Source organism: Silurus aristotelis, assembly GCF_946808225.1.
Source record: "Silurus aristotelis genome assembly, chromosome: 7".
In the NCBI taxonomy this organism is placed as follows: Eukaryota; Metazoa; Chordata; class Actinopteri; order Siluriformes; family Siluridae; genus Silurus; species Silurus aristotelis.
This window is the reverse complement of record NC_139580.1, coordinates 24,522,897-24,547,896: the sequence shown is the minus strand read 5'-3', so window position 1 is coordinate 24,547,896 and position 25,000 is coordinate 24,522,897. Positions and strand designations below refer to the sequence as shown.

At 39.9% G+C, this 25,000-nt stretch overlaps 2 protein-coding genes and 1 long non-coding RNA gene across 3 annotated transcripts in view; all 3 read left to right on the top strand.

Annotated features, from left to right (window-relative positions):
- The window catches only part of spg11 (SPG11 vesicle trafficking associated, spatacsin), a 282,063-nt gene that overhangs the window by 174,235 nt on the left and 82,828 nt on the right, over positions 1-25,000 (top strand). The window lies entirely within an intron of this gene.
- Positions 1-25,000, top strand: part of znf609a (zinc finger protein 609a) — a 124,841-nt gene that overhangs the window by 57,855 nt on the left and 41,986 nt on the right. The gene's annotated exons all lie outside the window — the stretch shown is intronic.
- Positions 902-1,108, top strand: LOC310728767. The gene is made up of 2 exons (XR_014534339.1): positions 902-971; positions 1,009-1,108. It is a non-coding gene; the product is annotated as an uncharacterized lncRNA (long non-coding RNA).

Below are 25,000 nucleotides of genomic sequence, written 5' to 3'. Positions count from 1 at the left end.
TTTCACTGTGTACTGCGTTAGCTATATATGGTTGAAATGACAATAAAAGCTTCTTGACTTGACACTCAAGCTTGTAAGCACATCAAAATCCTGATCTCAAGTTGTATTCCTTCATGCAATTTGATTCAAGAGAAATCCCTTTGCGTAACTCAGGTAGAAAAGGATTAGGAACAACGGAAAGCTGCGAGTGACCTGCTTTCAACATGACCCAGATCCCTCATCATGTCTTATAGTGTGGAGAAACCGATTTGGCTTACACAAACGTTTGTCATGATGTATTGGATATTACATTCTCAAGCGTGATTAGTGAATATATGAGTTGGATAGTTTGATTCTGACCATAAAATTCATTGTCCCAATTTGTTACAATACCCTCCACTCCTCTGGAAAGATGTTTCACTAGATTTTGAAGTGTGATTGTGGAGATTTGTGCTCATTCAGCCACAAGGGTGTAAGTAAAGTCAGGTACTGATGTAGGTGAGGTGAGGAGGCCTGGGGTGCAGTCAGCGTTTCAGTTCATCCCAAAGGTTGTTCAGTAGGGTTGAAGAAAGAGATCCGCCACTAGAACCCATGTAAAGCATATCTTCATGGAGCTGGCTTTGTGCACAGGGACATTGCCATGCAAGGACAGGTTATGTAAAGGGAAATGAAGGAAAAATGCATATACAGACGCTCCCCACCTTACGAGTTACTTTCCAAATGGCCGTTCGTTCCATAATTTTGTGCGTAAGTGTTTACTGTGTTCACATATCTCCTAATAATGTAAGAGATGCAACTGGAAAATACTGCAGAATAAACAATAAAATATACGAATCACTCGTTTGCGCCGGCTTTCCTCTGTTTTTCTTTTTTTTCGACTTCGAACAAATTTCAGTTTGAGGACAGGTTTATTCGTATTCGCGAAAGTTCGTAAAGTGGGGAGCATCTGTATATCGCATCCAAAGATGCAGTTGTGTGCCTTCAACTGTATGGTAACAATTTGGGGAAGAACCACATATGGCTGGAAAGGTCTGTTGTCCCAATATTTGTCCATATAGAGTCTTTTAACTGAAGGGAAAATTGTTTCAAAGAATTGTAGAAATTAATTTAATAAAAGTATTTTTTTTTTTTTTTGAAAAAAAAACCCAAAACAATGCCAATGAGTCATTTAGAAACATCCGGCCGGAAAAAGTGCAGCCGCCACAGTCCTCTGGAGCAACGCAGGAATTTAATAAGCATGTTATTCATTACTAAACCGTCTGAAGAATCTCGAACAGAGTTCCTAGTCGTGACTCCTATTTCAGCCCTGGTCGCTAATCAAAGCGAACCGGTTTAACGCTCTCCTTTTTCCCAGCGAAATCGTTTGAGTTCAGTGAGGCCAGGAAGCCTGCGCTCCATTAGAACAAAGCTTTCCCAGTTAGGAGGAGGGGGGAGGGGGGGTGGCTGAACCTTTCCTGGAATGTGTCCTCACTTTAGCTCTCATGCTCTCCTCTGCTCTCCCACAGCGCAGAGGTTGTACTCGATCAGCCCTCGGGTCCCCACGTCCCTTATCCAGTGCTCATTGAAGAACGCTGAGCTTTTTTCTCTCTTCGCTCGCCACCATAAATCTTCTTTTGTTTACACGAATCAACCCGCCCCATCCTTTTTATCCTTTCATTCCATCTCACAACTCCTCCCCCCCTCTCATGGCATGTACACAGTGCTACAGTCAGAACGGACCAACTGTTAAATTTACTCACACTCTGAACTTAGCCTTAGGGGTATTTTAAGCTCAGCATGCAGACCGGGGAACGCCCCGTGCCGTCCTGGCTGTAGTTGAAATGAGACAGAGCCGACATGTTCGATGGCTGGCTAGACAGAAGACAAACAATGGCAGGTACAGAAAATCACAACTCTCATGGCAGGCGTTAAACAGGTACGCGGCGAACCTTGTGTATTTTAGGAACGAGCGCAATCGTCGTAGCGCGTATCCAGATGTTGTTCTCTTAGAGGCCTGTTGTGTTTCACTAGAGAGATAATAAACGTGAACTGCGCCAGGTACGCTTTTTTGAACGGATATTTCTGAATGACTTTTTTTTTTTTTATATTTAAAATTAAAAAAATATTTACATATTGGGAAATTAATTTTCTAAAGATTTTTCAACCTTTCCCCTTCTTTCCATTCAGTATTTGGACTAAAGTATTGGGACACTTAACTTTTCCCTCCATTTGTGGCTCTTCTTCACTGTTACCACAAACATGGAGGCACACAATGGCTGTGTGGGATGTCTGTGAATATTGTGAATATTGTGCTATCAAATTTTCCCTCCACTTAAACTAGGAGACCTAAACCTGTTCCAACATGCCAGTGCGCACAAAGCCAGCTCCATGAAGATATGCTTTACATCCATTTGAAATGGAAGATCTTGAGTGGCCTGCTATAGAACTCTGACCTCAACCCTGTTAAACTCTATTGACTGCACATCAGGCCTCCTCACCCTATCAATGCCTCACTCCTCACAGATCAGTACCTGGCTTTATTCATGCCCTTGTAGCTGAATGTAAACAGATCTTCACAAGCATACTCCAAAATCTACTGGAACATCTTCCCATAAGAGTGGAAGTTTTTATAAAAGTAAATTGGGACTGAATGTGAAATGAGATGTTCAAAAAACATGCTAATCTTTTGTCCACATAATGTAAATCTGTACTATAACTTCTAATGCTTAACTACATTCACAGGCAAGTAGAAGTATAAAAACATTTTCACTCAAGTACAGGAATGATGTACCTTTTCCCAGACTGCTAGCTTGGTTATTCAGAAGAAATCTGCTCTGGTGAACATTGTGATAACTTGTGTGTGTATCTGTACATATACAGTAATGCTTTTTTTTTTTTTTTTTTTTAACTCTCCACATTCCCAGTGAGAGTGCAGTCACTGTAGCCCAGGGCGAAGATTCGCACCAGGGTGCGACATGAAGGCAATGTAGTCTTTTAGATAAGTGATTCTTGTAGCCCTTTAGGTGTGTGGGATTTACCTTGTAGCATTTTTATAACAAATAGAACACAAAAAAAGGATATTTTCCCCCCAAGCTGCCCTGCAGAGGTTCTAGTTTGTTTTCTGGCTCTTTGGACCCTGTGTCTAAATTTTAGCTCATACTACATTTAGCAAAATAACTATGTCTGTAAAAACCTGAAGTGACTTTACAAACTCATGGTACATATTTAAGCTACACAATTAGCGATTCAAACGCCACACCGGAGAAGCTTGTACCGACCAACCAGAAAGAAAGCAAAATTACTTTCCTCTCAGGCTCGTTTTTTTAAGGCCCGAGCGAAAGTGGCTCGAGTCCAAAAGATACTACAAGAGTGATGTTCTCAGAATCTAGACTCTAAGGTGATGTGATGCGTCGTGACGCGTTTAATAGTTCCTGTCAGCAAAAAATCTGTTTAAGCATTTAAGGAAAAGGCTTAAGACACTCGTGTTTCTGCTGGAGGATAATTAACAAGCGTTCCTTGTCATCAATTTCGACCCAGGGCGAAACGTGTAATTTAAGCTAATAAAGAGTTTGATGATTAGCTCAGCTCACCGGATAACCGCTGCCCAAACAAACCACAGATTAGCATTAGCAGCCACTCGGAGTCACGATGGATGTGTAATAATCGCAGCTATTTCGAGTTCGTGCACAGAAACATACTCTTGTAGGCGAATTCTGGGCTAGTGCCAGGACACAACCCATGATGTTAGAGAATTCATATGTAAGAGCTTCATCGTGTGTAGACATTTAATTTTATTCATAAGTACTATTACTGGGGATGGATGGATGCTAGAGAGAATTAATTGTCGCATTAAAATATCGATCCTACCTGGGAGTTTAATATTTATTTAACGTTAATAGGACCTTTTTTTCTGCAGTTCCTAGTCAGCAATTTGTTGTTATATATCTTGGGATCGCTGCATCAGCAGGAGTCAAAGAAGAAAAGGTAACAGATACTAATGTTAATAAGTTTTATATAAATTGATCAAAGTCCAGTATCAAAGTCATAGTGATCTCGTTGTGATATTGACGATGTTGGTATTGAAAGTGATTAATTGCCGGAAAAATTGTTCGTCCCAACTCATCCAAGTCTTTGAAGGATTTTATATTAAAATCAACTGAAACGCAAAGAAAACTGTACCTGGAAGTTATGCAAAGCAGAGCTTGTGTGGTCTTGGAAGTACCACAGTGAAAACACACTGGTGTCACGAAACATCAGCACGATAACCAAAAACTGTAGAATCCTCATCATTTGAAAATGTTATAGTTTAATGAAGTGCTACTGTGTAAACTGTTTGTTTGTAACTTTGGGACAGTCACACTGGATCTGTTCCGTCAGTACTCGCGAGCATCAGTTAACTCGCAACATAGTGATGGATTCAATTAAAACGGTGTGAACAAACACTAAATCTAAAAGCAGCAGTAAACGATTACATTTGTAGTCACTGTCGTGGTTTTCAGCGAATGATTATGCAATTGTACTTATTTATTTATTTATTTATTTATTTATTTAATTGAATCATGCCTGTTAGCTTGCTGAGTTTCTCCGTTCCATTCTCTTTTTACAGCAATTGTCTGCTACAACAGTTAACTTATGTTTTTCGGCCGCGATTTACTGCGGCTTTACTACGTTCAAATGCTTGTTTTCGTTCTTTGTTTATTTCATATATGCATATATCATTTAATTAATATACAAAGTTAAATTGAGTATATATACTAGATGATTATATCTTCACAAATGAACAAAATATCTAATTTTTTTAATTGATTTTCAAAACAATGTATTATTGTTTACTATTACATTGTAATATTAATGTATTATAAGTACAACTTTATACATAAATACCATGAATTAGAGTTTTGTATACTTATAATAAGCAAAACATCGAACTAGAATTAAATAGTTATCTGATCGATCGATTAATCGAAGAATCGACTAACAAAATAACCGTTGGTCGCAGCCTTAATAAAATGAGGGACGTTAAAATTAATTTGCGTTAGCGCTTTAGTGACGTGTTCATTTTGACAGCCTTTAAATATGTATTAGTGGGCTGTTATTATATGTAGAGTTAATACCCTCCACTGTTCTGGGAAGACTTTCAAATAGATTTTGCAGTAGGGTTATGGGTATTTGTGTTCCTTCAGCTTTAAGAGTTTGTGTGATGTTTTGTTGTGAGGGTGGTCTGGGGTGAAATTGTTCTAGTTTATCCCATGTGTTTGGTGTTCTCAGTGGGGTTTAGGTCAGGGCTCTGTGGAGGAGTTCTTACACTCCAAATTTACATGGAGCTTGTACACAGGGGCATTGTGATGCTAGAACAGGTTTTAGGTGTCTTAGTTGCAATGAAAGGAAACTGTACAGCATACAAACACATCCTAAACAATTGTGCGCTTCCTGCTTCTGTGGTAACAGTTTGGGGAAAAAAAACGCATATGGTTATAGACATAGTTTTAGCTGTATAGTTTGGAGGCTAGGGGAATCCTGGAGAAAACGAACAGACAGCTCGAGGGCACACAATGACAGGTTAGCAGGCATCTCATTTGGTCAGCTTGTGTCACTCGGCTGAGGTCCATGTGGGCGGCGAGACTCTTTTAATGAGGGAATCGCACTGTGGGAAGAGAATGGTGTTCGTGGACGAACAGCGCTGAGAGAAAGAAGAACGGAACTTTGGAAACAGCTTTTTAGGGCTGGATCGCTGTGACAGGTGTGCTTTCCAGTTTTAGCATAGGTGACAGGGAAAGCAAGAAGCCCCCTGTTAGGTGTACAGGATTACAGGTCGTAGCCGTCACTGGGTTATGGATGTGTGTGTGTGTGTGTGTGTGTGTGTGTGTGTGTGTGTGTGTGTGTGTGTGTGTGTGTGTGTGTGTGTGTGTGTGTGTGTGTGTGTGCGCGCACGTTTTTGTCAGGTTGGATGAGGGTAGTGAGAAAACAAGGAAGTCATGCTTATTTTGTATTGGCAGTTAAAAATGCATCAGGTATAAATGTTTAAAACCAGGTGCCATCTCCGATTAGTCTTTTTGAAGGCTCGCTGTTTCTACTTACGCCGCTCTGCTGGCGAGACTGAAACTTAAGTACCTCAGAAAAGTTCATCTAGGTGTGAGAGGAAACTTAATGTATTCTGCTTTATTTTTTTTGTTTATTTATTTTGTTTATTTTTTATTTTTTTCATATGTGGATACTTGCCTTTCTTTGTATCTACTGTGTAGCAGCTGTTTGAGTCTCTTAGTCTGTGTTAACAGGATGACAGATTGACAGGCTAAGTGTTTGTGCTTTAAAAGCACTAAGCTAAATTTGGCACCGTGTTGCAGATTGAAGTTCTTTGGCATTTGACAAAGTGCCCATGGAAAAGCTGACAGGCCAGTGCGTTTAGAGCGAATGGTAAATTCATCAGCTTTGGCTTTTCCATGCAGGGTAACATAGTACGGCTCTGAGGGCTTTTTTTTCTCTTATGGTGGGATCATCTGTCACATGGCACAAGTCTTGCGCATGGTTTCTTCCGTTCTCTGTGGGAATATTAACCCGGTATGATTAACTATCATTCTTGTTATTCTTTAGTCCCTCTGTTGTGACACGTTTTTTATTTTCCCTGCTTTAGGAGCGTCCGCTGTTTGTGTTCTCTGGCTTTGTGTTTTGTCTGTGTTAAAGCTTTTTGTTTTTGAATGTCACCTTGTTGTGTCTTGTCTTTCTCTGGCATTTGAACTTGTGTCGCATAAAAGCGAACGGTTTGTGCGAGAAAGCCAAATCTGAAAGGAGAACTCTCTTGATAATGATGATTGTAATCCTAATCCCTCTCTTCTCGTCTAATTGATAACTGTCAGCTTTTGCTCTTTTGCTCCTTCTGCCTGTTGTTGGAGCTCTGACTAATTGCGCAAACAGGGCTTTTAAAAGCCGAGCAGGAGGAGGGTGAGATTTATGAGGTGTTTGTTTAAAGCCCGTGTGGCCTCTCACTCACTCGGTAGGTTTAAACCTTTCTGGCTGGCTGTGAACGGCTTTTGTGTTTGAGAAGTTGCTCCCTATGACTGCTGCAGTGTGGAATGTGTCTTCAGTTCAGGGTTTATCTGTCCCGTATGTCAGGGTCTCCACAAACCTGCTTGTTCCTGCACTGCCACCTTTCACCCGAGTGTGTTGAGCCGAAAACATGAACCTTTGATGCTTTTGCTGCTCCAGAGGGACGCACTATCCTGTCGCTGCCTAGATATGACTTCACAGACTTTATCTGTTTCCAGATTTTTGCAAAACACTGGCTCTCCATCACAGTGAAAGAGAGAAACGTAAATGGAGAAATTTGCTAAAATTTTTACTTTTAATATAATTTACATGGGGAAACAATGCATAGAAGGTAGACTTTCAGTGTGTGGGTGTGTGCGTGGGAGAGGTGGCAGCTTAGGCCATGTCCACACTAATATGTTTTCATATGTACACGCATTATTTTCTCTGCGTTTTGGCCTTCCGTCCACACTGAGACGCCGTTTTCTTTAAGCTAATTTGTGAAAACGCTCTCAAGTTAGCAAAACTGAAAACTTTTGTTTATGCATCACTGTAAAAACGGAGGCTTTAGAAAACTAGGACGCATTTTTAACAAAAAAAGCCCCTATGGCATCATTGTCGTGGTGTTTCAACGAGCCGGAAAGTAAATAAATGCCAGGCGTAAACGACGCAGGTGGAAGCGTCTTACGTTTTGCTCATGCACAATACAGGGACGCAGAGCGTTTTTAGACGAAAGCGCCGTTTTCAAATTTATCCGGATAAGTGTAGCTGGAGCCTTAGTGGTTTAGGCATTGGACTTTGGATCTGAATGTCAGAAGTTCAGATCTCAGCCACACCAAACTGCCACTCCTGTGCCCCTAAGCAAGGCCCGTAACTCCCATAGCTGCATCCATAACAGTTGTATGAATGCGATACATGTGAGTCGCTCTGCATAAGTGCATCTGACAAATGCCATAAATGTAAATGTTACTAAAAAGGATTTGGTTGAAATGTGGCAGCCTGTTTCTGTGCATGCCTCTTTTTCATTCGTATAAGGAAGGACACAGGCCTCCTTTCGTCTGTAGCAGTTCAGGGGACACACACAGTGAACCTTGTGTTCTTCACTATGGGACCTGCTGACATTCCAGTGCCTAAGAGAGCTTCTGGCATGCAGCCCTGCAATTCTGTTTCCTAGAAGCCATCAACCAAACAGCTCTGCTTACACCACCACACCATATACTCCACCATCCGTCTGTAGCGACTCCATCAGCCCATTGTTTGGAGAGAGAAAAAAAGAGACCCCACCCATGATTAAATGGAATGCAAGCACCATGCAGGAGCAGCCTCCAGCCCGGCACTCAGCTGTGTTCTGTTGAGCATTATGTTTCACAGCAAGTCTTCAGGGGACTGTTGAAGACGGTTTAAAATATCCTCCGATTCCCGAGACCTCTAAGTGAGGGATGGGGAATGTTTTCTTGTGTTGTTGCGGAACAGAAGCTTGTCAGATCAGTAAAGCCGCTGCTCGTATTTTGTCTCTGCCTTGTTTTGCCAACCCCGTAGACTCCCTTTTTTTCCTCCACTATAAAAGAGCCTATACTTGACTGAATTGAATCTTCCACTAGCAAAAAAAAAAAAAAAAAAAAATGCTGCTGGCCGGAAACCAAGATCCATGCTGTCACCATGACAACAGCAGCCATTAAAATAAGACGTGAACGGTTGGGAGGCTTGAATGTCATTAAAATAGTTAAATAAAATTACAGAACCGAGAGATTGCAACTGTGACTCTGAGGTCCGAGGAAGGAACAACTGGGACAAAGTGAGCCGGTTGCCAATGGCAACAAAAATTCCTTTGAACAGCAGTAAAAATTTCTAATGTCTATCATGTTGTCTAAATTAAGTAAATGAAATCCGTCTGTGCTGTGTGATGACTGAAGGATTTGACTTTGGAGGAGTGTGTGTGTTTTATATATTTATTTATTGAACTATTTACACACACTAGCGATTATTTTAATAATCTATTAATCGGACGATTATCTTTCTATTAATCAGATTTGAAAAAAAATTTCTTTTTTAATTAGATGTTTTGCTTTGTATAGCTATATAGTTATAATGATTCAAGGTATTTATGTAAAAAATTCAAGATGTTTATGTAGAAATGTGTACTTTAATGCAAAAATCACTATCTTTAATTTGGACGTTTTAAAGCTCAAAACAGTTGCTTGTTTTGGGGATTTCTCCTTTGAACAAATTCACTTATGCTGAGGTTTTTTCTGTTCAAAAACAAACAAAAAAAAAAAAAAGTGTGCAAGGTGAAGCAATTTGTGTAAGTCAACATTTGTATTGTTTTAAATGATAATTGCAGATGACAATTTGGTTTTGACCAAAAGATTTAAGACATTTTGTTCAGTTGTGAAGATAAACATCTAGAATATTTAATTAACTAGCTGAAAGTACCCGTGCTTCGCTACGGAAGGCAGAACGCTAAGCAATATGGCAATAAGAAGTAAGCACTGAGGAGGACTGGATGATCAGAGATCAGAACGTAACGTCAACAAATAACGTACTGCCCCTTTGTAGCACCGATACAGGGCAAACTACTTTGAAAAGAATTTTTATCGTGCATCTAACATGTAATAAGAAACAATGTAGTAAGTTTCATTAGGATCCGTACTGTTATTTCGAAGAGTTTACAATGCGTGAGAAATCGCGTTTTTCGCGAGTTAGCCGCGATCCAGGGCGAATTTTTCAAAACCCTTTCTTATTGAGCACCTACGACCCAAGAGGAAGGTATGTTCCAAATTTCATTGCAATCCGTTCAGTGGTTTTTGAGATTTCGTGATGAGTGAGTGAGTTAATTCCTGCTTTTAATTGTACACAATCTATATATATATATATATATATATATATATATATATAAGCAGAAATTAAATATACAAACATTGAAAACAAGCATTAGAACGTAATATAGCCGCAGTAAATCACGTTTAATAAAAACGAGCAGGCTGTCCAGGGATAGTTTAGGAATACTGACAAATTTTTCCATGCCGAATCTTTCCAGTCATTAGTTAATCGCCGGGATGAGTGTATAAATATAGCAGGGGAGCAGGTTGAGAAATAATTGCAGTTTCCACTCCTTAGAATTGTATGTTTTGAACTCAAAAGTTTCCCAGTTTGACTTGAAAGCATCTCGTATATTAATTTATTCGTTTTCTTCCTGAGGCTCCATCATGAGCTATTTTGAAGCAGTGTGTTGGTTCGGGTATCAAACGTGTAAAGACTTTTTATAAACCTTTATTGAACAGACACTGAACAACCTTTTTTTTTTTTTCTTTCTTTTTTTCAACATTTCAACATCGCACCAAATCTCTGGGGATGAGACGAAACATGTCTTTTTAAGCTCTCCACACTTTTCTAATTATTTTCAAAAGTCTCTGGCCAAGTAAAAAATGTAAGCTTGACTAATGAAAGTACTATTTTTTTTTTCTTTCTTTTTTTTTTTTTTTTTGTGCAGAGAAAGTGAGTATTTCTCAGTCTTTTAATAAACCTAGCAGCGGCACCTTTTACCTCGTTCATGGCGTTCCTGCATCTCATCCGTCACAGCCCTTGTGAGAAAGATTTATCTTTATTACATACCGACAGTGTTTGTGGTTAATCCTGTAATACTATACATGTGCCGCTATTTCGGTTTTATGGATTTAGCGCTATAATTGAATCACAAACCCGACTTGCCCTAAAGCTTTAAATTCCTCAGCACCGAAGGTCTGCAGCACTGTACCAATACCTTGTTCAAAAACACAGCTGTTGATTGAATTGAGCCAGATCAGGTGTATTCTAACAGGAAACACAAAGTACCATGGCCCCACAGCTTTTCTTTCTTTCTTCCAATATGGTAGCACAGCCACATAGCTGGCATTCCGACCACTCTTTTCCATGAGAGCAGCTTTCCGAACTCCTCCCGAGATTTTGAGTAGAACCAAATGGAAAGCACTCCAGGAAATTTTTCCGCTACTCCACTTAGTTTCAACATTCAACAACATGAGATCGACTGTTATTGTGGTTCGGCTCGGTTTCCGCTGCCTCCACTTCGAACAGAGTTGATGTAGAATGGACACACACACATGCACACTAGGATTGTAAAATTCTGTGAATTTTCAAGCCTGGCATCTTTCACTGGGAATTAACTGGAATTAATGGGAATAAACTGGGAATTTACAAAATTGCAGGTTAGCCAATAACAGTGAACTTAAATGTAGTTGGAAAAATTTTTAAATTAAATTTATTTTCAAATCTGCATTATTTTGCATGCATGTCAGCTTATGGCCAAACATAATGTTGAAATTTCTTTGTATATAATAGTCTATAAACATTTTTAACAAATTTCTAATTAATTCCCAAAAATTCCTATAAATTCCTGGTAATTTTCCTACTTGGAATTTTTCCAAAATTCCTCAGATGAAGTTCCCATAGAAAGTTTTTGGAAATTTACCACTCCTTTGCAACGCTAATACACACACCTCTATATTTGCCCAGTCCAGAATAGACGTTACCTGCCAAGAGCTAGTTTGATCATTTCTAGTGTGCTTATAATGTGTAATTATAAACTCCAGTCAAAACTTATTTTTAATCAGTAAATATTTGTTTTATTGATGCGGCAAGTCTAAATTCAGCACCAAAATTAACCACGATGCACACAATGAACCCTCTGGGGTCGATAAACGCGGCGGTGCATTTGGCAGCATTTTTTCCCTCATAACGCCCAAGCGAACTTGAATTATTCTGTGTTTTTTGGATCGTACAGATAAGAGCAATACATCATTTGAATCTGTAACGGGTCTACTTTTATTTGTACACACTTATAATAACAACAAAATGCTGCGTTTTATAAAATAAAGAAAAGAAACAGGGGGCACACTCTGCCGTCTCTGTCATCTCTATTCACAGACATAAAACAACCTTAATCTAAATAAACGTTTTTTTTTTAACGCATGGCGATGCCAAAAGAAAAACTCCCAAGAGAAATAATTGTGAAAGGAAGGAGGAAGACAGTGAGCAATTACTTTCTTGGTAGGCTACTGTTTAGATACAAGCCGTTGTAACGCGTTGAGTCTGGGTGAAGGGAGAGCTCGCTAACTCCAGTTGCAACAGAAATCATATAAGCACAGACAGGTTTCCAAAACTCGTGCTTTTTTTATTTTTCTTGGCAACAGCGTTACGGGTTAGTCAAAGAAACTTAGAAATGAGCATCAGAAAATAATAAGGATATATTCCTCGGCCTTGCACACTTGCAGTAATAGCGGAAAAATGTGGCGGCAGGCTATTCCCAAAATGTCGCTCTGCTCTTAATGGAGCCACAACATATTTCACTCGTTACACCGTGTAACAGTTACTGTCTTTCGTTAAAGCCTGTGTAAAGTTCATTAGTTTCAGTGTAGACAGGCTTATAGACAGGTGCGGCTTATTTATGTTCAAAATAAAAATCTTTGTCAAATTCAGTGGGTGTGGCTTATATATGGGTGTGCTTTATAGTCTGGAAATTACGGTAAGTTATTTAAAAATAATAAGTAATATTTTGTCTTCATTTTGTCTTCAAGTGAATATTTTGTCTTCATGCTCTATATTGGGTATTGAGTATGTATCCAGGTTGAACAACCACCATATAGAACATAAGCAGAGAAGATAATGATCAGGTGATCAGGAATGTCTCTCTTTTCAGTCATGTTTACATCGCTGACTTTCTCTGTCTCATCCACGTTAGTCTTAATTCTTGTTGCCTTCTGCCTTGTTCATTTTTAACTTTGTAAACTAGTCTACGTCTGTGGTGTGCGAGAGCCAGGAAATGATACACCAGCAGTAGATTGAAAAAGCCACACTGACAGGAAACAGGTTGATGGGCTGAAAACGACACGCAATGAGAAAAAACAATATTGATCATTTCACCAGATAGATTAAAACTAAAGTAACGAGCCTGTTTTGAAAATGTAAGAAGTAGGAAGTACAGATATTTGTGTAAAGATTTAATGAGTGAAAGTAAAAAGTTATGATACCAGATAAATCTAAAGTACAGTAACAAATTATTTGTACTTCGTTACTTCCCGCATCACCTGAGCCACAAATCTCCAAAAGCACACTCCAAAATCTAGTGGAACATCTTTCCAGATGAGTGGAGCTTATTATAAAAGCAAATGGAGACTTAATGTGGAAATTGATTTTTAAAGTGCTCATATTGTCAGGTGTCTACCACAAGGAAGAAGTCTTGTCCAGTATGCATTGCATTAGAAAGATTACAAATTGTTTTGCTCTAGCAAGTGTAAGTAATTGCTATAGCGTTCACGGCGTTAAATGTTTAGACACATCGCCTCCATTAAATCATTATACAGTACATGCTTGCTAGAAATGAGCAATTTGGCCACAAAGTTGATTGCAGTATTTTGTTTTCTTGTTACTAAGAATTCTTCACCAACAACCCAATTTTAGAGTGTTCTCTCAGGACATAGGCAAACTGTGTGAATCTTTTCTTCTGTCCCTGCAGAATCCTTAAATTAGCCTGAGTGCAGTTAGTGTTTGGATTCCAGTGACAGTGATAAGTAGTCTGGGATGCGAGTTTTTTCTTTTCTTTTCTTTTTTTTTTTTTTTTCTCTGGAACAGTATGCAAACAATAAAAAATAGCAACAGCATGTGGTGTTCAGTAAACTTATTTTTTTCTTTACCACACAGACACATTTGAGTCCCAGTCAGTTGGTCTCTTTCTCTAACTGCAGTCTGAGTTCAAGCTGAAAGTTTGGCTTGTCTTTCTTCTTTTTGTCTCTCTTGCTTCTCTGTAAATGGATCCTTTGGCTTGGGATGAAAAGGAGCATTCACAGGAGCGCCTGAATCCATTTCTGGAGGCCCAGATTCCAACACGGTTTACTGAATTTCCTGCAAAACCCGGAGAACAAGAACTTGCATGCTCTCGTTGTATCCGTGTAAAGATCATCTGGGTTCTCCAGTTTCTTCCATCTGTTCAAAACAAGCCAAGAGGTAGAATAGATTTTTGATTGGTTGAATTGCCTCTTGGTGTAAATGCGTTTGGTTTTTCTGCTCAGCAGTGTGCTGGCATACATGTACCATGTAATTCTGAAATTAGCTTCAATCTTAGATTTTTCAGGGAAATAAAATACTTTATCAAAGTGCTTCAGGAACTTATTATCATGGACCTGCTGCCCCATAAACAATCAGTGTGTCATTATTACAGAGACTTACAAGTAAAAATGTCTAGCAGTATTTTTTTTTTTTTACATGTGAACTGAAAAGTCAAACAGGACTTTCTGTATTAATCACACAATTTTTACTGGTCTTTTAAGACGAATTAAATTTAAAAATTTAAAATCTGGATCACATGGTGGGTTTATTAGGATTTCGGTTTACTACAAAATAATACAACGCAAGATCCAGCACAAGATTTTGGGCAACACTAATAAAAATGGCCAAGTCCACCCCATACTTATATGCTAATTAAGAAATTGATGCACAGAACAATGAATCTTTCAGAAGGTAAGTCGCCAAACTGTGGATGTCTCCAGTCCTCCAGCACATAAATGCCATAAAGGATCACAATCCTAAAGTAAATTGCAGGGGTTAAAGACTCCATCACTGCAGTAGTGCAAAAAAAAAAAAAGAAGGAAAACGATTTGTGCAAATGATCATTGGCTTGCAGTGTCAGTTGGCAGCTTCTTTGTTTATGATTATAGTCAGGAGGTAAAAATTGATCATCCGTAGTTCAGTTCAGTTTCTGCAGCGTTCTACCCTCTGCTTTTTCCTATCAAGGTTGTCACTAATGACATGTGGCTTTGCGTATACATATGCAGTATGATGTATAGTTCTGTATTCATAAAGAAGTACAGGATCGTGTCCAAAGTCAGCTCTCAGTTTGCGTATTATTTTTCGTCCTGCTTTTAACCTTGTAATGTGAACTACAGCCCAAGTTAATATAAACTCTTAATAACTGAAGTGTACACTTTCTCTTACCTATGGGCTTTTGCAAAGGAATTACAGCAGCTATTTTTAGCACATCAGTTCCAGAACATTCTGGGCTTTGGATGTACATAACCTTGAATCAATAGGAGTGAATCATACTTTTCCCGAAATGCAAGAAACGTATGAATTGCTCTATATTCCAAAGCGTTAGGATAGCTCAGGGTTTCCCAAACCTTGGAATCGAATAGAAGAACAGGACTGCTGGGTGAAAGTGTAAAATATACCCAATTTAAGAGCGATTTTATTCAAGCCTGAAGTATTTTCACAAATTAACATAACGTTTAAAAAATAAATCCTATTTTTTGCAGCTCCAAACAGGTTTTTAGGCCTCAAACTAGTGACTTTCCATCGGATTACGTCTCGTGATCGACTCGAGGTACTGACGAGGTAATTTTGCATTCTAGTCTTAGGCAAGGTTTTGAGTAACCTCGAATGTGTTCTGCTGATTTGCATTTCAGTGCTGTGGTCTGCTACTTATTAAATGCCACTTTGTTCATTTTTTCTTAGGGATCTAGCAAGATTTTGGCTCATCTAATTGTTTGGGAAGAAGTCAATTATAGATTATATATAGTTTGCATTTCAGGCGCTTTTTCTCCCTCTCTAAAGCTTTATATATTTAAATATATTTGGAAGTTCTTCCACCTCGCTCATTGCCAAGATTCGTTTTGTTGAGGCCCAAAAACAATCCAGTGCCCCGGTGCACTATGAATCCTCCGATCCTAAACCACTGCAAGACTGGTCCCACCATCTCTCAGGGTATAATGAAGGTGTGCTTCAAGACTCTGTTCTAGCAAATAGGTGGTGAAAACAAGCTGAGTCACTAGCAGTCTGAATGGACACTCACCTCACCTTTTGTAAGTCACTCTGGTTCAGGGTGAAAACTACAGACAATTCCCAAGTTTTGATGTTTCGACTTATGATTTTCCGATCTGACGATGATATTGCAAAATTGCTACTTAAAATGTTGCGCGGCAGGCAAACGCAGCTGTGGAAGTGCAGTATGATATGTTGGGATGTACACGTCTTGTGAGACGTCCTTCACTCTTGAACCGGGTCCACGCACCCGCTGCCACATACATACATACAGTATAGTTTATATATCGCAGTACTGTATATTGCTCTGTTTCAATTTATTATATACTGTAATTTGTCAAATTATTAACTTATTACAGTATACTCCCCATATAGATCACCATTTGTATTGATATTCAGAAAATGTGTTTCTTTGAATGCATGCATGTATGTATGTATGTATGTATGTATGTATGTATGTATGTATGTGTATATATATATATATATATATATATATATATATATATATATATATATATATATATATATATATATATATATATAATCAGCGAATTATGCAGTTATTAGCTGATTACTTTCTTTTGGCTTCTCCCATTAGGGGTCGCCACAGCGGACCATCCGCATGTTTGATTTGGCACATGTTTTTATGCTGGATGCCCTTCTTTACGCAACCCTTCCCATTTATCCGGGCTTGGGACCGGCACTAAGAGTTGCTGGGGTAGGTTCCCTGACCAGGGATCGACCCCGGGCCGCAGCGGTGAGAGCGCCGCATCCTAACCACTAGACCACCAGGGACCCTAGTTATTAGCTGATTCCTAGTCCTAAATCGTACTTCTAATTCAGACTTAGAGTTTGAGATACCCTGTTGTGAAACATGACTATTTCTGTCTTTCCAAGGCAACGGTGGTGAATAATGAGCAATAAAGACATGCCTTATTGATTGAATTCATCACCTTATTTGGCAGTTATTGGTGCATGTTACGTCTAATCTCGTACCACATCGCTTTATTCCGTCTCGGAACATCGTGCCCTTATTTGTTGCGATGTTGCTTTTTTTTTTTTTTTTTTTTTTTTTTTTTGCCGCTACATTAATGCACGGCGGCAGATAACGAAGTGAAAATGGTTTCTCTGCTCAATTTCACTGAGCCTTCAATAATTTATTTTCGTTCATTTGTAAGATACAGAATCGCCCAGAATGGCGTAATTGAGGGCATCCACAGGGCACAGTTATTAGGCTTATACTGTGCACATGATTTCAGATGCTTGTCACTGATTTGTGCAATCATTTCACTTGCCTATGTAGGCTTAGTGTTTTACATTAGATGCTTGAGCATGTGGAAAAATGCTGAATGTTCCCGCTCAAAGCTCGTCAGATATTCCCAAGCTGTTCATGATGATGACTGAGGAAAACAGAAACCACTACAGAACATGACAAACCTGTCAAAATACCCACGCCTCATATAGTGTCCTCACTATTTTCTCTGATTACTTTTGTGTTCAAATTTTCTACTTTTATTTTTTTTATAAAGGTTCAAGTTTGAGACACTATGTGGACAAAATTGTGTGGACTATTGAAAATAAGTTTGGTATGTGCTTTTTGAACATCCCATTACACATTTTGTCCCTATTTTCTGTTACAATAACCTCCATTCTTCTGGGAAGATGTTTCACTAGATTTTGGAGTGTTCTTGTAGAGATTTGGAAGGTGTAGGTAAGGTGAGGTAATGAGGTCCTGGGGTGCAGTCAGCATTCCAGATCATTCCAAAGGTGTTTAATAGGGTTGAGGTCAGAGCGCTCTAGCAGGCCGCTCAAGATCTTCCACTACAACCGAAAGCAAATCTTTATGGAGCTGGGTTTGTGCACAAAGGCATAGTAATGCTGGAACAGGTTTAGTTCTCCAAGTTTAAGTGAGGGGTTAATGTAATGGTACTGTATCCAAAGATATTTTGGGGAAGAACCACATATGGCAGTGACCGGTTGGTGGTGCTTAAGGGTTGAAGCATTGGACTGTGGACTAGAAGGTCACAAGTTCCGATTCCAGCACCACCAAGCTGCCACTGCTGGGCCCCTGAGCAAAGGCTCTTAACCCTCAACAGTATAGTTATTTAAGTTGCTTTGGTTAAGGGCAAATGCTAGTATTTGAATATATTGACCTTTATATTCTAACTGCATGTGTACCTGTACCTGTGTGTCATGTTGATATTATAGATTCACTATTTATTTCCATCATCGTGTCCTTTTTTTTTATTTTGCGTGATCACTTTGGAGTGCTAGAAACCGGTGCCTCATTGAATTGTTGTTATTGGGCAGTTGGTGAAAATCATAATCTTCTAGCAGCTCTTTCAGCAGCCAGGTGCCACTCTGTATTCCACCTCACTTGCGTGTCGTTTCGGATAATAACCATCTGCTGAACGAGTTGTAAACGTAAAGTGGTGTTATAAGTCAGCGCGAGCGTTAATGAGACGGTGCATCTCGAACGGTGGGAATCCGCGTTTTTCTTCGGCACCCATGCCAGTTTATTCTCTCTCACTCCACTGATTAAAGACCGAAATTCCTTTCAGTTTTCTGCAAGGTGTCTTTAAAGCGATATGACAGGAAAAGCCGGCTGCAATTCACCAAATTACTTCTTTTAAATGAAGTACAACTAATATGAGATATGCCTGTACAGCGTTCTGTAAGAGTCTGATGAAGCGGAGATATTTCTAGGTGACGACAGATGTTGCATGTTTTTTTGTCTTTTGACTTTTTGTGTTTATGAATTTGCACCTATCATCACTTCCTAATGGTTACACCACTGTGTAACAATGTTCGAGGTTTAGAACTCAAGCTAATTGGATATTGTACCACACAAACAATGAAGCTGAGAAAAACTGACGTGTTTTTTTTTATTTATTTTGTTTTGTGTCTCGTCCAACTGGTGTATTTTCCATCGTTTCAATTAATTATAACATATAAACCAAAGAAAGTAACAGAAATGACCAACATTGGCAAAATAAGAAAAAAATTGATCTATGTGTATTGGATCAACTGTGACTTTATATCCAAAGTGTGCACAATCTTTTTTAAATATCGCTGGTGTTCATATATCACGATCTGTATACTTTGCATTTGTGTGTTATTTGAGGCGCATTTGATGAACGAAATGTGAACAACAATCTTTTCTCTTTTGATTTAAAATTTGAAGCAGAAAAAGAATATGGCGTGGATCAGATTGGGATGGGACGGAGTTGTTCATGATTTGTTCTGCAATGAGGGTCTGCAGAGGTTGTATGTATCCCTGCACTGCGAACGAGCAAAACGTAAGACCCTTCGGCCTGCGTCATTTCCACCAGGCGTTTGTTTACTTTGCAGGTCTTTGAAACGTTGCGGCATTGACTGAAACGCGTCCTCGTTTTTTGAAAAACGAAACACGAGTGTTTTCATATTGATCCACTTTGGAGAACGTTTTCAAAAAGCTGCATTTTCGTTGACTGATTTTCGTGTGTGCATGGCCCTAATTTGTGTTGTAATTGTGCGAGTTTGTCAAAGCTGATATTTTCTTAAATATGCCTCAAAACCAGTGACAAATACAGTCAAATGACTGTAGACACTGGTACTTTTGGTACTCGGTTTTGACCCTGTAGTAGTGAGGCTGCACTATAAACCCAGTCCTGCAAGGAAAAGCAGCTACAAGCACATCTCCTTAAATATATTTCTCTGCAAAATTATAATAGATAATTGGTCCATCTGTTTGCACTCGGACCTACGACCTGCATTCCTCTGCCTGACAAAAGACACAGGATCGGTTTCACTTCTCCTCCACTAATGATCCATTGGTGAACTAAATAAAAGGCGAGCGGACAAATTGGAAACGGGTTGCTCACTTGAACGAGCCCAGTCCAATTACATGCTGAAACATTGTGCTTTTCCTCTCTTGCGTTGGCTTTTAATCACGGGTGTTACTTTGTCCTTGGTGTTTCACTTCGCTGCTCTGAACTCCACCTCCACTGTGATTGGTGGCCATATTTTTCAAGTCGTGACTGCTCAGAGAATGTAAGCTGTCATTCTGTCTTTTTGAATGATAGTAAAGGGGGTTGTGGTGGGGTCTTGAATTTTCCCCTCCCCCATCCCTCTCTCTCTCTTTCTCTTTCTCTCTCTCTCTATCTCTGAGGCTGACCTCTTTCTCCCATCTGGATTGTTGATTATTAAGAGAAAGCCCAAAGCCCTCCAAGCCACTATAAATAGGCCTCTGTCTGACTGTCTGTCTGTCTGTGTCATGCGCTCTCTCTCTCTCTCTCTCTCTCTCTCCCTCCTCCTCCTCTCCTCAAGCAACAAGGGACAGCCAACTCCCTGATTATGCAGTGCCTCTGCCTCCCTGGCACTCAAGTTCAGCTCTGTTGAGTCGTTGCCGCTCTGCTGCTCTACAGATAAAGCTCGACTAAAGCACTGGATCTGGATTCCATGCCTTGTTTAAAGCGTAGGCATTTTTTCCCCTTCTTCCCTCTCTCTGTCTCTCTCTGTCTCTCTCTGTCTCTCTCTCTCTCTCTCTCTCTCTCTCTCTCTCTCTCTCTCGGGTGAACAAGTGAATGTCCTGCTCGTTCTGTATAATCATAAATAGTGTGGAGTTTTTCTAGGATTTTATAGAGAGGCAGGTTTTTTTATTTATTTATTTATTTTTGCAGGACGCAGGAGGAGGGCAGAGGGAAATGGAGGGGGGGAAAAAAGCAAATAATAACCTTTTCAAGGCTGCGGTAGACTGAGATAATAGGCAGCTTAATACAGCAATCACATAAGGCACTTTTTAATGTGTGCGCGTGCTGCGCAGGGAATTGAGGCCACGTAGGAGTTGGAAGCCGAAAAGCGTCAGGAGGGCAGAGGAGGGTAGTGTAAAGGTGGGAGGTTTCTGCTCGAATTTACCAGCAGAATAATAGAAGCAAACCAGTAAGAAGGCACACAATGGTATGCATATCTTCGGATAAAGGAGAATGTGTGATTCGAAATACTTGAATTAGGAGACCCAAATGTGTTGAAGCATGAGAATTCTTAATAAAGATATGCTTTATATGGGTTGGAGTGGAAGATCATGAGTGGCCTGCTATAGAGCTCTGACCTCAACCCTGTTGACTGCACCTCACGCCTTAGTTGTGGCTGAATGAGCACAAATCTCCACAACTACACTCCAAAATCTAGTGGAACACCTTCCCGGAAGACATCAGGAAATGAGGACTAAACGTGGAATGGGATGTACAAAAAGCACATGTTCAGGTTTTCACAAACATTTGTCCGTTTAGTGTAGTTACCACCAATTAGCACCAATCTCAAGGCTGTTGTGTTACTAGTAAGCTGCAAAGTTGCCAGTCCAGAGATTTTTACTCCGTCAGAGTAAAACGCAACCTTAGAGCACTATATGTTGGATCTCCTATCCTATTAATGTTCAGTTAAATGTTCATGATCTTCTTGAACATCTGCCATAAAGGTCTCTGAGTTAGACATTACTGTAGAAAATATAGGTCACTAGGATGACCATGTTGGTAAAGAATCACTCCCACAGTGAAAACTGAATCGCCACCATTAATCCGGTCCATTCAAGTTTGAAGGTATAAATCTCTCTCGTTTTCCACCAGGATCTGAACCATGACTACGTAATGCAGTTAAATCCATTCAATCTCATCCTCGTCTCAGAGACGAAGCCACACACAAATTCTCGCTGCTCATTTCGATGAGATCGCAGGATAAAAGCGCGATAGAAGACGCGCAAGGCGACAGACGTGCGCTACGTTCCAGCTGTGAGTTTTCGCTGAAGAAATGGAAATGTTTGAGTGCAGCCTGGCATGTAATGACTAATAACACTGATGTTTGCACAGACCACCTCCAGCGTTGGGGTCTGATCGAGGAGGTAATTGGGATAATTGACATTGAGGAAATGCCTTTGATAGACGTTCAAGGAAAACAAAACCGGATCACAATACATGCTGTGTCCAAGCACTGGTCATGTGATGCGTGGTGTAAAGGCATGTGATGCAATCAACAATCGTAGGTTTTTAGATGGATTTTTTTTATTTAATTTTTTATTAGGATTTTTATAGAATAACATTTTAGACATTTAAAAAGTTGTTCATAGAATTAATACAAATGAACTGTTAATTATACTGAGTAATTATTGCTAAATAAATAGTGAATAAAAAAATACAGTATTTTATGAGTTTAATGTAAATTTAATTTACATTAAATAATGCATGAGATTGCGTACAAGATTTTGCCGTTTTTTTTGTGAAAATGTCGTCTTTCTGGGCAAAACTTTCTGGGCACCCGAACATCTCCTTCCACATTTAGTCCGCGTTTTCTGTTATAATGACCTCCACTCTTCTGGGAAGATGTTCCACTAGATTTTGGAGTGTGCTTGTGGAGATTTGTGATTTGTCATTTAGACACAGTAAAATCAGGTACTGATGTAGATTAGGTGAGGAGGCTTGGGGTGCAGTAAGTGATCCAATTAATTGCCAAAGGTGTTCAATAGGGTTAAGGTCAGAGCTCTTTAGCAGGCTGCTCAAGATCTTCCACTTCAACCCAAAATAAGCATATCTATTGCCGATGCACGATATATCGAGGGATTACTGAATGAGTGAATCAGATCACTTCAAACATTATCCACTCTTTTTCGAAAAACATTTTCCACCCCAAACAATTGCCTGATCTGAACAGAAAATCTCCCCTACTGTTCTTGAGAAATTTTGATCTCCTTATCATCTCACTATTTACCCTTCACCTCCCTTTCCTCTCGTGCTGCTGCGGGCCTCCCGCTTTCAAATCTGACCCTGATTCCTAGTGCAATAAACACCACTTCTGTGGGGTGAGTCAAGCTTTAGACATGAGGCATGGAGGAAATGGGTGGAGTAACCATATAAGAAAGTTCCTGGAGGAGTGGAATGGAAAGGAAAGGCATTCTGCTCTGGCGTTTTTGTATGAATTATCATCACAAGCGTATTTTTTTTGGCTGGAAGAACCCCCCCCCCCCCCCCCCCCCCCCCCGTCGCCCTCCCAATCTCTATCCACTTTCAATTAGTATTTCAGAACATGCGGCTCTCGCTTTGAAACCTGTGTCCGATCGCTGTTGTCATGGCGACAGAAGTTTTCGTGTGCTAGTTGAAAAATATTGCTTTTTACTTCCTAAAACGGCACGAGTCACAGGATGCTCCATGAGATTCTTCTTGCTGTTTTTTGGGGGGGGGAAACAAAAGAAAAAGAATGCAACACTTTTTTAAAAATAAATATGACCGCTTTTTTACGTACAAATGATTAATCCAGTCGAACAGGCATGTAGCGCATTACTCATGGCTGCTTTCACACAAAGCCTCTTTTGACAAACACAGGAGTAGGATGTCCTGTAGGCAGAAGCACGGTGTGACGTGGTGTTCAAAATAAAAATAAAAATCAGTCAGTTGGAGTTCTCAGGAACGAGATGATCGATAACGTTTTGCTTCACTTTGTTGGAGAAAGACCAGACCGGGCCGTCTCGATCTAACTGCGATTCTGGGTTTAATCTTTTGTTGTTGTTTTTTTATTTGTAGTTCAGTACATACTGTCTGACACTTGTACAAAACCCATTGTCCTATTCGGAGAAAAATGATTATATATTTTTTTACACAGTATATTATTGTATTCTCTGGATGACAACACGGCACTTCCCTGCTGTATAGATGTACAGGACCATGATGAGGATGGACAGGATTTGAAATGAGTTTATTAGAAGTGCATGGGGTGGTGGTGGCTCAGTGGATGGTGGAAGGTGTAGGACTTTTGATTGGAAGGTCATTAGTTCAGATCGCAGCACCACCAAGCTACACTGCTGGGACCTTTAACGGGGCCCTTAATACCCAAACGCTCAGGTGTAAGTCGCTCTGGATAAGGACGTCTGCCGAATGCTATCAATGTATATCAGTGGGAGAATGCTGAGGATGGAGCCGCCAGGAAGGAGGAAAAGAGGGAAGGGCAAGGAGGAGGTTTATGGATGTGGTGAGAGAAGACAGGAACAGCCGAAATTGTTTTCGTTTCATTGTTCATATTTCGCGTTTTCTATCGTTTTTAGTTTCCAATATAACTGTAAAACCCTTGATCTTTGTTAATGTGTATTTAACAAGGTAGGGAAAAAAAATTCTAAGACATCATAAGTTAATATCTGTATAATTGCCGGTGTTAAATTCAGGTGTTTTCATGACGTGCACTAAATGGACAAACGTTTGTGCTTTTGGAACATCCTATTCCACATTGAGACTCTATTTGCTGCTATTATAACCTCCACACTTCTGGGAAGATGTTCCACTGGATTTTGGAGTGAGGATGTTATTAACGTCAGGTACTGATGTCGGTGAGTCGAGGAGGCCTAGGGTGCAGTTCTGATTCATCACCAAAGCCTTTCAATTGTGTCGAGGTCAGAGCTCAATAGCAGGAAGATCTTCCACAATAACCCATGTAAAGCGCATCTTCATGGAGCCGGCTTTGTTCACTGGAGCATCGTCATGCTGGGACAGGTTTGGGTCTCCCCATTCACGTACAATGGAACATTTATTGCTACCACATCCAAAGACATTCTCTACAAATGTGCGCCTCCAACTTTGTGGTAACAGTTTGTGGAAGAACCACATACGGATGGAAAATTCAGGTGTCCCAATACTTTTGTCTATTTTGTGTAGTATGTCCAAGTTTTTTTATTTTTTCAACCAGATGTTGTAGTAAAGCTTCTGGTGTCATTGACGAACACAAATAAGATGCTAATAACTCGGATTGCCTGTGTGTTCTCCTCAGTGTGTGTGGTGATGCAGTAGTATTGCTGACGGTGGGGAGGAGTCCATGCGGTTTGTGCGTGGTAAAGGTGTCAAAAGTCTATGAGATCAAACCTTAGCACCACCAAGCTGCCACTTATACGCTCTGAATAATGCTATAAATAAAATGGACCTGCTGTTCTACACCAAACACCCCGCAAACAACGGCTGCATGCAAAACTACACAAAGGCAACGACGAGCAGATCCACAAACAAGAGTGATTTGTTTAACAAGCAGGAAAACAGCACAGAGCACACGTGCACCAAAATCCAGATATCACTGCAGTCTACACAGTCTTTCTCGCACTGTGTCTCTCAATGTCTCACTCACTCTTACTCACAGTCTCACTCACTGTCTTTCTCGCACTGTCTCTCTCAATGTCTCATGCACTGTTTTTCTCGCACTGTCTCTCAAT